This window comes from Portunus trituberculatus, chromosome 10, assembly GCF_017591435.1.
Source record: "Portunus trituberculatus isolate SZX2019 chromosome 10, ASM1759143v1, whole genome shotgun sequence".
Taxonomy (NCBI): Eukaryota; Metazoa; Arthropoda; class Malacostraca; order Decapoda; family Portunidae; genus Portunus; species Portunus trituberculatus.
In genome coordinates, this window is record NC_059264.1 from 7197434 (window position 1) to 7214027 (window position 16594).

The 16594-nt window shown below is 36.5% G+C and overlaps 1 protein-coding gene across 7 annotated transcripts in view; it reads right to left on the reverse strand.

Annotated features, from left to right (window-relative positions):
- Positions 1 to 15540, reverse strand: part of LOC123501899 (microprocessor complex subunit DGCR8-like) — a 49950-nt gene extending 34410 nt beyond the window's left edge. For 2 of the 7 annotated variants that reach the window (XM_045250965.1, XM_045250963.1), the window contains exon 1: positions 15356 to 15540. The gene's annotated coding sequence lies outside the window, so the exon portion shown is untranslated. Of the gene's footprint in view, positions 1 to 15106; positions 15191 to 15355 lie in introns of those variants that run through there. The other 5 variants (XM_045250960.1, XM_045250961.1, XM_045250964.1 and 2 more) reach the window with 5 other exon arrangements.
- Between the last annotated feature and the right edge of the window lie 1054 nt (positions 15541 to 16594).

Sequence of the window (16594 nt, forward strand, 5' to 3'; positions counted from 1 at the left end):
TATTCATATACTTAGCATATTACATTACAACAAACACATCACATATCCAATTGCATTAATCCACACTAGGCATTGGACATACATAGCTACCATAAAAACACTATACATTATTAACATTATTAACCAGAGAAGCAATTATCTTTATGAGTAATACATCAGTCTATTAAATAAGGTATAAATCAATAGCTATGCAGTTTCCCATATCCAGTAATTAAGAAAAAGAAAAGTACAAAGCTGTTCTATAAAATAACAACTTTTCATATAACATTTTACCAATAAGTAGTTTTGCACTTCATATATCAGATATCAATGGCTTATGCCTTTGAGATACTGCTCAATGGGTACCATATATTATTTGTTGCATGCATTTTATGCTCCCAAAGCACATACAACAAATAAATATGGTACAAAAGCACTCTATCATAATAATCTGCAGCACCTGTAATTTCAAGCAAAGATAAGTAAGTACATAAACCTGAACCAAACATCACAGGTAAGACTGTAATGTACCAGACATGTGCTGGTTTAAAATGAACATTTTGTGAGGAATCTTACAGGAAATGTGAGGAGTCTTACAGGAAAAAAAAAAAAAAAAAAAAAAAAAAGTGCATTCAAAACCAACACTTGTCTGGCTCATTACAAGAATCACATGGCAATCCTGGAACACAAGTTTGTGTCAGGGATACTTTTCAAAATTTTGATGAATTTATGTGAAAGAATATCAGATATTTTCCTACTGTGTTGAGGAACTAGACCCACACACAAACGTACACAGAGCAGGAAGATAAATAAATGTGGAAAGAAAATGGAGATGCACAGTTAAGTGGAAATGTGACAAAAGAGAGAGAGAGAGAGAGAGAGAGAGAGAGAGAGAGAGAGAGAGAGAGAGAGAGAGAGAGAGAGAGAGAGAGAGAGAGAGAGAGAGAGAGAGAGAGAGAGAGAGAAAGGGGGGATACCTTAGTTGAATAACTGATAGGAAAGAAGACAGAAACAAGAAAACAAGCCAGGAATACAGGTCAAAAGACAGACAGAATCAAGACTGGAATAAACTGACAGACAGACAAGCAGACAGGGCATGAGTGAGGGTGGTGTGGCGGAGGGCAGACCCTGTACCACCTCGACAAAAGGCCACAACCTTCCATGACTCAGTTGCGCCAAGTCTGAGGGCAGTAGAAAGCGGCCTGTCTAAACCCTCTAAACGTAGCTAAGGGGACCTGCCCTAAGGGTGATGACATGGCGTTACGGCAAACCAGAGTCATCCTCTGCCTTGGCGATGCTGATGCATTGGCAATAGTTCTGGTAAAGAGGCGTGACTCAATAAGATCACTTCCTCATCAATAGTGCTGTTGCAATGCATGATACAGCTGCTGGATTGTGGATGTGGTGGGACCTCCAGGTGCATTCATTGGCTGCAGGATGGTATGACTGTGGCAGGCAGCTTCTGTGTCCCTTCTCCTGATGTCTGGAAAGATGCCTCCCCTTACCACACGAGGAGGATGCTTCATATATATATATATATATATATATATATATATATATATATATATATATATATATATATATATATATATATATATATATATATATATATATATATATACACTGGTACCTTGAGATATGAGTTTACTTTGTTTCGTGATGAGCTCATATCTCAAAAAAAAATTTCCCATCGAAATGCATTGAAATGTCATTTATCTGTTCCAGCCTCCCCAAAAAGAGCACAATAATCATTTTTCGTGTAAGAAAAAGGTAAGTAGTGTACAAAAATACAATAAAACATAACAAGAGAAAATATAAATACTACTGTATATAAAGTACTTTTATAAAGTATATTTATCTTGGAGGGATGCATTACACAGGATGTTACCCTCTTGCATCACAATCCTCACATGTGTCTATTGATGAGCTAGAGTGTACAAATAAAGCCACCCACAGAAGACTGGATGTTCTAATAATCACAGAAGAGCTCGTTGACGATTCTGTAAATATTATTCATTGAATAAATGAAGCTTTAAGTAGGGGGAAGAGAGAGAGAGAGAGAGAGAGAGAGAGAGAGAGAGAGAGAGAGAGAGAGAGAGAGAGAGAGAGAGAGAGAGAGAGAGAGAGAGAGAGAGAGAGAGAGAGAGAGAGAGGGGTCGTTGCCACCGCAGAGGTTTGTTTACATTGTTTGCCCCTCAGTGATAAGCATTGGTGGAGGAGGGAGGAAAAGATGGGAGAAATTTGTTTTGCCTTTTCAGTTATGTACACATGCATACTTTATCAATGCATAAAATAGAAGCAAAAATTTATTTAGTGATCTTACCTTAGAGACAAGATGCTTTCGACTAATTGTGGTGAATGGCGGAGGAAGAGGAGGGAGGGAGAATGGGATGCAGGCACTAATCATTAAACGTAAATTAAAACTGAACTTTCTTGTGATCAGGTTGGAAAGTTACAGTGAAGGGGTAGGAGACCAATGAAAGTGAGAATGAGATCCAAAGTGGCGGTAGAGGAAATTATGGTTAGGATAGGAAAACTGACCGATGATACTGAACACGTGACTTATACTAATAAAGATGGGTTGTTATCCAGCATGTAGGAGGTTAGGGATTATTTGAAAGAGAAAAAACCGGATGTAATGTGCATGGTTGAAACAAAACTTAGAGAAGAGATTCATGTTGACTTTAAAAGAGGAGAGATATAATAGCTGGAGGAAAGACAGGAAGGATAAAGGGGGAGGAGGAGTGCTAATAATGGTTTGTGATAATATATGTGTGAAGGATGTGCAATATGGTGAGGACAAAGTGAAAGTAATTGGATTAACAATCAAAATAGAGGAATTGAAGAAGAGAAAAATCATTGATACATATGTGCCACCTAATACGTTTAGTTGGAGACTTTAACTGTAAAAAAGTAAACTGGAGAGAGATGGAAGTAATGGATAATGCTAGACAGTGGAGCGAGGAAGTGTTACAGTTGACTATGGTTAATACAATGGATCAATGGTGGTTGGCCTAGTATTCACAAAGAAACCTGAGCCACCACCAATCATACAATACCTTGGTCCAATGGGAAGAAGTGATCATGTGACATTAGATGCAAATACAGGAAGAGGATGGGATAAGTTACAGAGATGACTACAAAGGAGAGAGATTTTGAGCAGATTTTGAAAAGTTAAGGATCTTGTTTGTTGATATTAAGTGGAGAAATATTATGTATGGAAATATGAAATATTCTTACATAAATATAATGAAGGAGTAAAAAATATGTACCTTTTTTTAGAGTTAAGAAAAAAATACATGCTTGGTATAATGCTAGATGCATGCAAAAGATAAAGCTTGGAAGAAACTCATAAAACAGAGAAATGACAACACGTGGCAGTATAGGGATGGGAGAAATTAATATAAAGTGGAGACTCAATACTCAAACTTAATTTGTTCCAAATGGCTGTTCGAGTATCAAAAAGTTTGACTATCGATACCTATAAATCAGGTAATTTATTCTAATCTTAGCAAAACCTCAAGATTAAGAAATATTTCAATGTCTTTTTATTTTGATTTGTACATACTGGAAGTGAAGGCTGGTGATGGATAAAGTAGAAGAGAAGGGGAGAAGAGTGAGGAGGATGAGGGAGTTCATCGAAGGACCAGTCATCATCCATGAAAAAAGTCTTTGTAACTTTTCTCTTGGTGTGATTCCTGTGAACCCAATAGTGGAGGGCTGTGGCTCACTATTACTGTACTCTCACCAAATTCCTTATTTTCATCACTAATAAGCCTCCTTGGTGCCATTATAAGTTTCTAAATGGAAAAAATACAGACCAAACACACAGAAAATGTTGTTTTCCTCAAGGCTGCTGCAGAACTAGGAAAGCACACCGGTATCCAGTATACCAGAATATTGGTATTACTGGTGATACCGGTATCAGAACAGGACAATGGCAGCAGCGAGGAGGGAGAGGACAGAGCTTTGTTTACAACCATATATGCGACCGTTCAACTAAAAGATATTTTCACCACTAATAAGCCTTTGGTGTTAATGTAAGTTTATAAATGAAAAACTACAGACAGAATACACGAGAATGTTAATTTGATAGGTGCGGCAGCATGACTAGCGGAGGGAGGAGGGAGAGGCCAGGGAGCCTTTGTTTACAACCGTGTGAACGTTCGACTATCAGGTATTTTTTTTTAGTATTAAATCGAACATTTGCGTTCGAGTATTGAAAAGTTTTACTATTAAGATATTTGAGTATTGAGTCTCCACTGTATTAGAATAAGGAGAGAGGAAGAAAGAAACTTTGAGAAAGATGTGGTGAATAAAAGCAAAGATGAACCCAAACTATTCTACAAGTTTATAAATGGAAAAACAAAGAACAAGGAAACAATAAAAAAAATAATTAAAGGATTGAAGACATACCAAACAGAGAAGGAAATGTGTGAAATAATGAATAAGAACTTCAAAACGGTGTTAACTGCAGAAGATTTCACAGAACCTAATGGGAGATTGCATTGCCAAGGATTACAGGATATCGCACTGCACAAGGAGGATATTTGAAGCTTATTGGATAAGTTGGATGTCAGAAAAGCAATAGGGCCAGATGATGCATCAGGCTGGGTGTTAAAAGAATGTAAAGACCAACTACTGGATCCAATTTGGAAAATGATTAAAAGTTCAGTAAATGAAGGGAAAGTTCCACTAGAATGGAAGAGAGCTAACGCAATACCAATATTTAATTGAGGAAAGGCAACCAGTGTCACTTCCAAGTGTTTTGGGGAAATTGTGTGAAATAATTATCAAAGAACAATGTGTTAAATATCCAAAAAAGGAACAAGTCATATTGAACAGACAATTTGGGTTCAGGACAGGGAGGTCAGGTGTATCAAACTTTTACTCGAGTTATTGCAGGACTGGAAAACAGAGAGGGATGGGTGGACACAGTATACCTGGATATAAAAAAGGGTTTTGATAAAGTCCCCCATGAAAGACTACTTTGGAAACTAGAGAACATAGGAGGACTGTGAGGAACTTGCTAGAATGGACAAGAGATTATTTGAAGAATAGGGAGATGACAACTGTGATCAGTGATACATACTCATCTTGGGGTAAAGTAACTAGTGGAGTGCCGCAAGGGTCAGCATTAGCCCCCAATATGTTTCAGATTTATGGAAACAACATTCACATTGGGGTAAACAGTTATATCAATTTATTTGGTGATGATGCAAAACTGCTAAGAGTTATCAAAACCAGAGAAGACTGTCTGCTGTTGCAGGAAGATATAAACAAGATCTATGAATGGAGCAAGAAGTGGAATTTGGAGTTTAATGCCAAGAAATGTCACAAAATGGAACTAGGAAAGAGTAAAAAGAAGACTGGTATGGGACTATTTAATGGGAGAGGAACAAATAATGAAGACTACAGGGGAAAAAGATCTGGGAGTGATTATACAGGAAAATCTGAGCCCCGAAAAACACATAAGCAAGATATTTGGTATATCATAATTATAAAATGTTGACTAACATAAGAGTGGCACTTCAATACATTGACAAAGATATGATGAAAAAAATCATCACAAGCATGATATGTCCAAGGCTAAAATATCCAGCAGTGGTATGGTCTCCTGGCACTAAAAAGGATATAAGATGATTAGAAAGGATACAGAAGATTGCAAAAAAGATGGTGTCGGAACTAAAGGACCTAACATACGAAGAATGACTGAAAGAAATGGAACTACCAACCTTACAAGATAGAAGAGAATGAGGGGACCTAATAACAATGTACAAGATAGTCAATGGCATTGAAAAGATAGACAAGGAAGACCTGATGGTGGTGACAGAAGAAGATGGAATGATAAGAGGACATGTAAAGAAGATCAGGATGAGGCAGTGTGTGAAGGATATTGGAAAATACAGTTTTCCACGCAGAACAGTGGAGAAGTGGAATGCATTGAATAATGAAGTTGTTACAGCACATAATGTGCATAGCTTTAAGGAAAAATTAAATATATGGAGACATGGAGACAGGACACTATGAGCCCCGCTCAAACCCTGTACAATACAACTAGGTAAATACAACTAGGTAAATACACACACCAAATGAAAGCATAGAAATATGGAACAATTTTCATGAAACAGTAGTTCAAGCAAAAAATATTCATGACTTTAAGGCTAAACTGGACAACTATAGGTATGGAGACAGGAGAGCACATGCATAGCTCTTCTGTAAAACACAACTACAGGTAAATACAACTAGGTAAACACACAGACATACATGCACGCACACACACACACACACACACACGGAAATGGGAAAGAGTGAAAGACGACCTGTGGGAATTTATAAGATGGGAGATGGAGTAGAACTGGAGAAAGTCAAAAAGGAAAAGGACTTAGGAGTGACAATGGAAGAAAACAATCAACCAGTAAGCCATATTGATAGAATTTTTAAAGAAACATAATTTGCTAAGGAATATTGGAGTAGCATTTCACTACATGGACAAAGAAATGATGAAGAAATTGATAAGTACTATAATAAGACCCAGATTGGAATATGCAGGAGTAGTGTGGACCCCTCATAAAAAGAAACACATAAGGAAATTGGAGAGGCTACAAAAATAGCTACAAGAATGCTTCCAGAATTTGAAGGGATGACATATGAGGAGAGACTAAAGGCTATGGATCTACCAACCCTGGAACAAAGAAGGGAGAGAGGAGACCTGATACAAGTTTATAAATTGATCAACGGAATGGACCAAGTGGATAATGAGAAACTAATCCTGAGAGAAGAATATGACATCCGAAGCACAAGATCGGATAGTAAAAAGCTGAGAAAAGGAAGATGTCTGAAAGATATAAAAAAATATAGTTTCCCGCAGAGATGTGTTGAGACGTGGAACAGTTTAAATGAAGAAGTAGTGTCTGCAACGAGTGTGCATACTTTTAAAGTAAGATTGGATAAGTGTAGATATGGAGACGTGGCCACACGAGCATAAAGCCCAGGCCCTGTAAAACTACAACTAGGTAAATACACACACACACACACACACACACACGAGACGCGGTCGAGGAAGGACGCAATACCGTCGCTCCCGAGAATCAGCTGATCTTCACTACCTTTGTTTGGGTTTGCAGTGGCCTGGGCAATTAGTGTGGACTCGTTTTTTTTCATGAATACAGTGTTACAAAATCATGAGTGAGAAAGAGATTCCATCTAAATGCAGGTATGAGACACGGGAAAGAATGAAAGCTGATGATGACTATGTTGGTGAGGGAGAAAGAACATTCGAAGGCTTTGATATGGCGCATACTTCACTAATTTTGATAGAGTGTTGACTATTGAACGTAAATTAGATAAATTGATAAAGGAAAGTATGGGAATGAAAGAGAATGAAGAACAGGATAAAGAGCTCCAGAAATTGAAAGAAAGGATAAAAAGAGTGGAAGAAAACGAAACTAGGCTAAGAACCGAAAATGAAGAATTAAAAGTGCAAATAGCTAACTACAAGAAATTGATGGAAGAAGGACTCGGTAAAGCCGAGAAAGAAAAAGAGAAGCTGAAAGATCTAGTTAACAAAGAAGAAGAAAGAGTACAAGACGTGATTAAAAAAGAAGTACAAGCATGGAGCATCCAAGATAAGAAAGACAAGGAATCATTTCAGGAAGTATTTCAAGAACAGTTAAAAGAAAGAGATGAAAATATGACAAACAAAATGATAGGAGTCCTGAAGAAAAAAGAAAATTTAGTAAGAGAAATTGCGGAAAAAAAGTGTAATTATTTTTGAACTGAAAGAAAAAAATGTTAAATATAGACCAAGAAGGGAAAAGAATGAAATGAAATCAGTAAAAGACCTACTAAAACAACTAAATGACAAGGATAGACAGAACTTAGAAGAGGAAGTAGAAGAAATCGATAGAATGAGACCATATCAAGAAGGAACAGTGAGACCAATTAAGATATTACTAAAATCACAAGCAGCAGCAGAAGAAGTACTATATAGAAAAACAAAACTCAGAGAAACAGAAGGTTGCAAAGATATATATATATATATATATATATATATATATATATATATATATATATATATATATATATATATATATATATATATATAAAGAAAAATAGAAACAAGGAGGAAAGGAAGAGACACAATGAACTGGTGGCAGAAGCAAGAGAAAAAAATAATGAAAGGTCAGAGAGGAGAAGAAGGCATTTTTTTGGAGAATTATAGGAGACAGGATAAGGAAATGGTATATAAAAGAGAAGGAAGAGAAAAAATGGAGCAAGTTTAACTAAAATGATAAGAACAAGAGATTAAAAATGATGTATACAAACATAGATGGGATTTTATCTAGTAAATTAGAATTAAGAGATTACATAAAGAAAGAAGAACCAGATATTGTATGCCTGGTGGAAACAAAGTTAAATGAGGCAATAAAAATAGACATAGATAAAAGGTATAATATATGGAGGAGAGACAGAGTGGGTAAAGGAGGAGGAGGAGTCATGATGATGTTAAGGAAGGAGATGGTGGTAAATCAAGTGGAGTTTGGGGAAGGAAAATCAGAAATACTGTATATTAAGATACATATTAATAAAAAGGAGTTAACAATTATTGGAACATATGTGCCACCAAAAACAAATTCATGGACCAATCAAGAATATAAAGACATGATAGATGAAACAATAAGGAGTCTAACGAGAATCATTAAAGAAAGGAGAAAAGTGATATTAGTAGGAGATTTCATCTGTAAGGAGGTGGACTGGAAAAATTATGAAAGTGGTATGGGGGAAGATGCCTGGGGAGACAGATTCCTGAATCTAATGATAGATAATTTGATGGACCAGAGAGTAAAGGAAAACACAAGATTCAGAGGAAATGATGAGACGGCAAGATTGGACCTACTTTTTACAAGGGGTATACAAATGAACGATGATATAAGATATAAGTGCCCATTGGGAAAGAGTGACCATGTAATATTAGAAATGGATATAGAAGAGGGAAAGGAAGATAGAGATTAATCATACAAAGGAGACCGATTAAATTACAGAAGGGTTGATATTGAGAACCTCAAGAACTATTTCAAAAACATTAACTGGGAGGAGATGGAAAACTCAGACAGTGCAAGATAAGTATAAGTTATTTTTGGAAATATACAAAAAAGGAGTCAGGGAATATGTCCCGAAATATAAACCTAAAGAAGAAGGAAAGATTGGTTTAATGCAATGTGTGTTAGGGCAAAGGAGAAAAGAGATGGAGCATGGAAAAGGTGGAGGAGAAATAGAAATCTAGAAAATAAGGAAAACTTCAAGGCAGTAAGAAATGAGTATACTAAAGTGAGAAAGGGAGAAGAAAAGAATTATGAAAAGGACATTGTCGAAAAATGTAAGGAACAACCAAAATTGTTCTAGAGATTCATAAATGGAAAAATAAGACAAAGAGAAACAATAGAAAGGTTAAAAGGAGAGAATGAGATGGTGGAAGATCCAAAAAGTATGGGAGAACTGTTAAATAGTAAATTTCAGGATGTCTTTACTAAGGAATCCAAATTCGAAAGACCACAGGGTAATAGAGAGACAGTCCATATGAAAGAGATTAAAATAACCAAGCTTGAAATAAAAGAGTTGATGACGGAATTAGATGAGGGGAAGGCAATGGGACCAGATGAAGTCTCAGGCAGAATATTAAAAGAATGTAGGGAAGAACTAGCAAGTCCTATATACAACATCATAAAATGCTCAATAGAAAATGGAACAGTACCAATAGAATGGAAGAGAGCTGAGGTGGTTCCCATATATAAGAGCGGAAGGAAGGAAGAACCTTTAAATTACAGACTGGTATCACTAACTAGTGTAATATGCAAGATGTGTGAAAGAGTAATAAAGAAACAATGGATTGAGTTTCTTGAAGACAACAAATTATTATCAAATAGCCAATTTGGTTTTAGAAAAGGTTGGTCATGTGTAACAAATTTATTGAGTTTCTACTCTAGAATAGTTGATAAAGTACAAGAGAGAGAGGGATGGATTGACTGTATTTATTTAGATTTAAAAAAGGCATTTGATAAAGTGCCACATGAAAGATTACTATGGAAGTTAGAGAAGGGTGGCTTAAAAGGAAGCATATTGAGATGGATGAAAAAATTACTTGAAGCGGAGATAAATAAGGATGATAGTTAAAAATATGAAGTCCAAGTGGAGAGCAGTAGACAGCAGAGTGCCACAGGGTCAGTATTGGAGCCAATACTTTCTCATATATATATACGACATGACAGAGGGAGTGAACAGCTACGTAAATCTGTTTGCGGACGATGCAAAACTGTGCAAAGGCATTAAACAAAAAGAGGATTGTGAAATACTGCAGGACGACCTAAACAAGATCTGGAAATGAAGTAAAAAAAATGGGAGATGGAATTCAATGTGGACAAAAGCCATGTCATGGAAATGGGAAAAAGTGAAAGACAACCAGTGGGAATCTATAAGATGGGAGATGGAGTAGAACTAGAAAAAGTAAAACAGGAAAAGGATTTGGGAGTGACGATGGAAGAAAACAATCAACCGGTAAGCCATATTGATAGAATTTTCAGAGAGACATACAATTTGCTAAGGAATATTGGAGTAGCATTTCACTACATGGACAAAGAAATTATGAAGAAATTGATAAGTACTATAATAAGACCCAGATTGGAATATGCAGGATTTGTGTGGACCCCTCATAAAAAGAAACACATAAGGAAATTGGAGACTCTACAAAAAATGGCTACAAGAATGGTTCCAGAAGTTAAAGGGATGACATACGAGGAGACACTAAAAGCTATGGATCTACCAACCCTGGAACAGAGAAGAGAGAGAGGGGATCTGATACAAGTTTATAAATTGATAACGGAATGGATCAAGTGGATAATGAGAAACTATCCTGAGAGAAAAATATGACATTAGAAGCACAAGATCGCATAGTAAGAAACTGAGGAAGGGAAGATGTCTGAGAGATGTTAAAAAATATAGTTTTCCACAAAGATGTGTTGACACTTGGAACAGTTTGAGTGAGGAAGTGGTGTCAGCAACGAGTATACATAGTTTTAAAGAAAAATTGGATAAGTGTAGATATGGAGACGGGACCACACGAGCATAAAGTCCAGGCCCTGTAAAACTACAACTAGTTAAATACACACACAGACAGACACACACACACACACACACACACACACACACACACACACACACACACACACACACACACAAAACTTGGGCCCTGTAAATCACAAACAAGTAAATAGACACAGGCATTCCAAATTACAGCATCCAAGGAAATCAAGAAATCAGATCACTTGTGACAGGTAAAGACCTTCCGTTAACACTAATGGAGTTGGTATCCTTGGTGGTGTGTGTCCAACTCAGCCCATTCACTATTACCAATCAATTCCACCTTATGAATTAAATTGGATGGTCAACTATATATACTATATATAGTTGACTATATACATATATATATATATATATATATATATATATATATATATATATATATATATATATATATATATATATATATATATATATATATATATATATATATATATATATATATATATATATATATATATATATATATATATATATATATATATATATATATATATATATATATATATATATATATATATATATATATATATATATATATATATATATATATATATATATATATATATATATATATATATATATATATATATATATATATATATATATATATATATATATATATATATATATATATATATATATATATATATATATATATATATATATATATATATATATATATATATATATATATATATATATATATATACAAGCTATCACTTTCAGTTTGTTTCCTTTCAAACCTTATTACATTGTCATATTCAGCAAATTAAGCCTATGCAAATGGTGATAGAATGTATAAATATCTCAGGAAAGTCCCGGCATTATTGGCTTGCATTTCTGCACAGCATTGAAGAACTCTCGTTACATTTCACACACAAAAAAACTGTTAAATTTTTACTTTCACTTGCCTTTCAACTCCAGATGAAAAAAAAATTTTCTCTCTTATGTTTTTTTACTGGATTTGAATGAATCTCCACATTGATTTTGCTGCTACAAATCATCATTACTTCTTAATTTCTATCACCTATTCCATCCCAATCCACCCTATCCACTCAGAAAACACTGTTTTGCATGAAAACAAAAACAAAAACAATATATATATATATATATATATATATATATATATATATATATATATATATATATATATATATATATAAAACAGATTGAAATGTACTGTTAATACTGTGGAGAGTATTCATCACCATTAACTCCACATCAGAGGCTATGCCAACTTAATCAAACTTGTCTGATTTAACCAAACATAATCTATCCTAACTTTAACCTAACTTAACCTAGCTAATATAACATAATCTAGTTGAGGTTACATGTAGTGCTGACAGACATCTTCCTCAAACCAAACTAACTTAACCTTACCCAATCAAACTGATCTAACCAAAGTAAACTAGTCTAACATAACAGGCAATGCTAAGAAATTAATATGGTCACTATCTTATTTTCTTTGTAAAATACACCCATTTAGGGCCAATATCTTCCTCAGACTAATAAAAATATCTCACTTCTCTCTCTACAAAGCACTCTGTCTGACTAGATTAATTTATTCTTTTCATTAGCCAGTGGCTGCATGTTCAAATGAAAGAACCAATCACTGTGACTGATTCTGCACTTGTGCAGCAATGTGACAAACACAAGAACGAACACACCTAACAGGCATACCTCAGTGCCTGCCTGTCCATTACAAGCACAGTTGTCAGTTCCCAGTGTTGGTATGGCAGTGCATTAGCTTGTTTACCACAAAACTTGTAAAGCTTTGAATTGTTGTCATTATTATCAATAATTTGCAATGGATATATATATATATATATATATATATATATATATATATATATATATATATATATATATATATATATATATTATATGGGGTTGAAATTATTCAGAATGAGAAGCTCTTTACACTAAGACGGGTAAGAAAAAGCTTTGCTGAGACTAAAGAGAGTAAAATAATACTAGCAAATGGCTCTTGGGCCCTCATAAGTCTCCTAGCTTACAAACAAAAAAATAAAACCTGGATCTATTCTGACACTTGGGCTCTCAGTGTGTGGTGCGTGTTTGGTGGAAACATCCGTACAAATATGGATATGGGGCACTCTCCTAAAGAACATGTCCTGCCCACTCTCCTCGATTACCAGCTCCCCTTTCGCAACTCCTTCACCCGGCTGATTTTTTTTTTTTTTTTTTTTTTTTTTTAGGGTAAGGCCTATAGCGCCTGTAGGCACACTTGAAGAGTGTATGGGAAGCGTTGTTCAGCTTCCGCCCAATAGTGGCACAGGCAATTTTATTTATAGTGGTACCCTTATTAGGGCCCATATCACCGCCCAAGCTCATTTTGAGTGTAACCACCTAGAACTTGGGTATCATGGTGACATGTAGGTAACTTTAAACCACTCGACATATATGAAGCCATTCATCTGGTCAAGAGAGAGAGAGAGAGAGAGAGAGAGAGAGAGAGAGAGAGAGAGAGAGAGAGAGAGAGAGAGAGAGAGAGAGAAAGAAAGAAATAATAAATGGAGTAAAACAGGAGATAGAAAGAAAAACTGGGCACTATCATAGTATAGACATCCCATCACCTACTGCTCAGCTGGCGCAGTTGGGGGTTGCCACATCTTGGCCAGATGTATACTGTTACCAATATAGCGAAAGAACTCTCACCCCAACCTCCCCTTTTGAATTTTAAGAAATATTGAGAGAGAGAGAGAGAGAGAGAGAGAGAGAGAGAGAGAGAGAGAGAGAGAGAGAGAGAGAGAGATTCTATCATATATACACACCATATGTCATAATAGTGTATGAGAGAGAGAGAGAGAGAGAGAGAGAGAGAGAGAGAGAGAGAGAGAGAGAGAGAGAGAGAGAGAAATTCTTTAGCTATATATATATTGGTAACAGTGTACATCTGGCTGAGATCTGGGACCACTAGGAACCCCAAACCTGCGCAGCTGAAAGTTAGATGGCGAGATGTCTATACTATGGTAGTGCCAAAAAATAATCTTGTTTTCTTTCATTTCCTGTTTTATTTCCTTTCCCCCTTATTTGTTATCCTCTTCCCCTATTGTTACCCATTTCTTTTGTTATCCATTTTTCTTTCTATCTCTTGTGTTATTCCTATCTATCATGCTTTTACTTCAATTTCCTCCATTTATTATCCATTTCTTTCTATCTCATGTTTTAATCCACACTTCCTCCATTTATTCTCTCTCTCTCTCTCTCTCTCTCTCTCGTTGACCAGTAGGGTGGCTTCATATATGTGACATCAAATCAGCTGGGTGGAGGAGCTGCAAAGGGGGAGCCGAGAATCGTGGAGAGCAGGTGGGACATGTTCTTTAAGAAAGCGCCAGATTTGGAAGAATGGTATAATATGCTGTAGGAGATGTACAGTATGGGTAGGAGGTCTGCAACACGTTCATTGTGTGCATGTTCCTGTTATGTTGCTCTGCCACTTCATTAAAAAAAAAAAAAAAAAAAAGTACCAGTTCCTTTTAATTAAAAGCAATTTCTGGTTTTAATACACGTTTTTATTACTTATGTTTTCAGTAACTGACTGCAACTTACTGTGCTGTGTAAATATGAATTGTGCACTTCAAAACATAATTTCAAATTCACATTCTAGTACCCAGTAGATTTTTTCTCTGTTGAATATGCAAGGGGCCGAGTTGGTATACAGTGGTCGTTAGCATTGGGTGAAGTTGCCTGGCATTCCCCGATGCTTTTGTTGCCCCTTGGTAGAAGACTATAATTTTCCATTTCTTTCACCATGGATACATAATACGCCATACTCAATTACAGCTCCTCTCTGCGCCACACCACGCAACACATGACAAAGGCACCAATGACAAGTAGAAATTCGATTGACATTACATTTCTAACAGGTAATGCATCACCAAGTGCCTCAATGCACACAAAGTAACTAGTGTCAGTGCTGCCCTGGTCCTAGGTATCCTGGTGAGACACACAGTGGCGATTCACATACTATACAGACCAGGAGACACAGCTGAAGAGTAACGTGGTGTTGGCCACAACGGCAAATGTTTACCTTTTGCATCTTCCTGTTGCTGATGGCAAGGGGCGCCGAATTCGCCAGGATTCTTTTCAACTTTTCCTTAATTTTTACTATTAATTCTTGTCAATAACTCATGACTTGACTACATGTTGTGGTAGTATACTCACTGTACTTTACGTTTATGTTTTTTTTTTCGGAGGCCCATCTCGGTTCTCTTACCTGTAGGTGGGGGTCTACACGATGGGCAAATGCACGGAGGGCACTCTGATTTGCCTGTAATTTTCTCGCTTTGAAACAGTGTTACCAGATCAAACAGTCCAAATAAGGCGGGCAGTAGGCACAAGCAGGCGAACGTATGACTTGGGCCAGACGTCGGGCAGAGGAAAGAGTACAGTCAGAGCTGTGGCAGGCAACGTCGGCCAGTGGGGTGTTCGGTACAAGGGGAGTAATGCTGGGGTCACTTTTTTTTTTTTTTTTTTTTTACTACGACATCCCCGACGGTGGTAAGAGGGCTGTCACCGGTAGCAATTACGTCATTTCAACGGTTTTTGGCCTCTCGTAAGATGTAAGTAACGCGGCGATATCGTACGATGTCGCAAGGTAGTGTTCTTAGTCCCATTTTATTTTTGTATTTTGATAAATGATATTCTGTCAACAACTCCTGTCCCCAGGAATCTCAAATACTCACTGTACGCTAAGGACTGTGCGTTATGGCACTCCTCGCCAAATGCACAGTTCTCGGTGGGACGGATTCGGCATGGTCTGGATATGTATCTGGACCGTGGGATTCCAGGATGCTCTTGATGTAATGTTTCAAAATTCCGCTACTGCACACCAGTGTAATGCTCCCACCACAAGTGTAGTGTTTATGATAAATTTAAGCTCATGCACAAAAGAATTATTATTATTTGACTTACTTTTAAAGGAAGGTTGATTTCTATTAGGATTGGAAGACGACTATGGTTGTTAATGAGAGAAAAAAAAAAAACATGGTTTTATTGACTGGAATAACTGCCACACCAACAAGCGTACCGATTTTCTTTCCTCCGGAGGTGACGAGTAACCAAGTCTGTCAACACTTCGATGAGTCGGCGTGGAGGCCGGCGGACTCTGGGTGGTAATTGTTCATTCACCGGATCAGGATCGAACTCTGTCTCTTAACGGTTCCAGCAACCACCCTTCACTCCCGTTATACGGTTTCACTTGGCCCGCTGCCCTCTGTGTTCGCTTACCCGTGAATACATTTTCCACTACATAGCATAGATACTGTAATCGCCGCTGGGCGAATGTAGTATTCAGGATGACAAAACGACCCAGTCGTTTACTCGCTTTAATGCGGTTAACCTGCATAACAATCAAATTGACACCAGTATGAGGAATATTGAAATGTAAACAAAAACATGCAAAATAAGACATATAGCCATCATAATAATAATTGATTATTTAATACAACATACA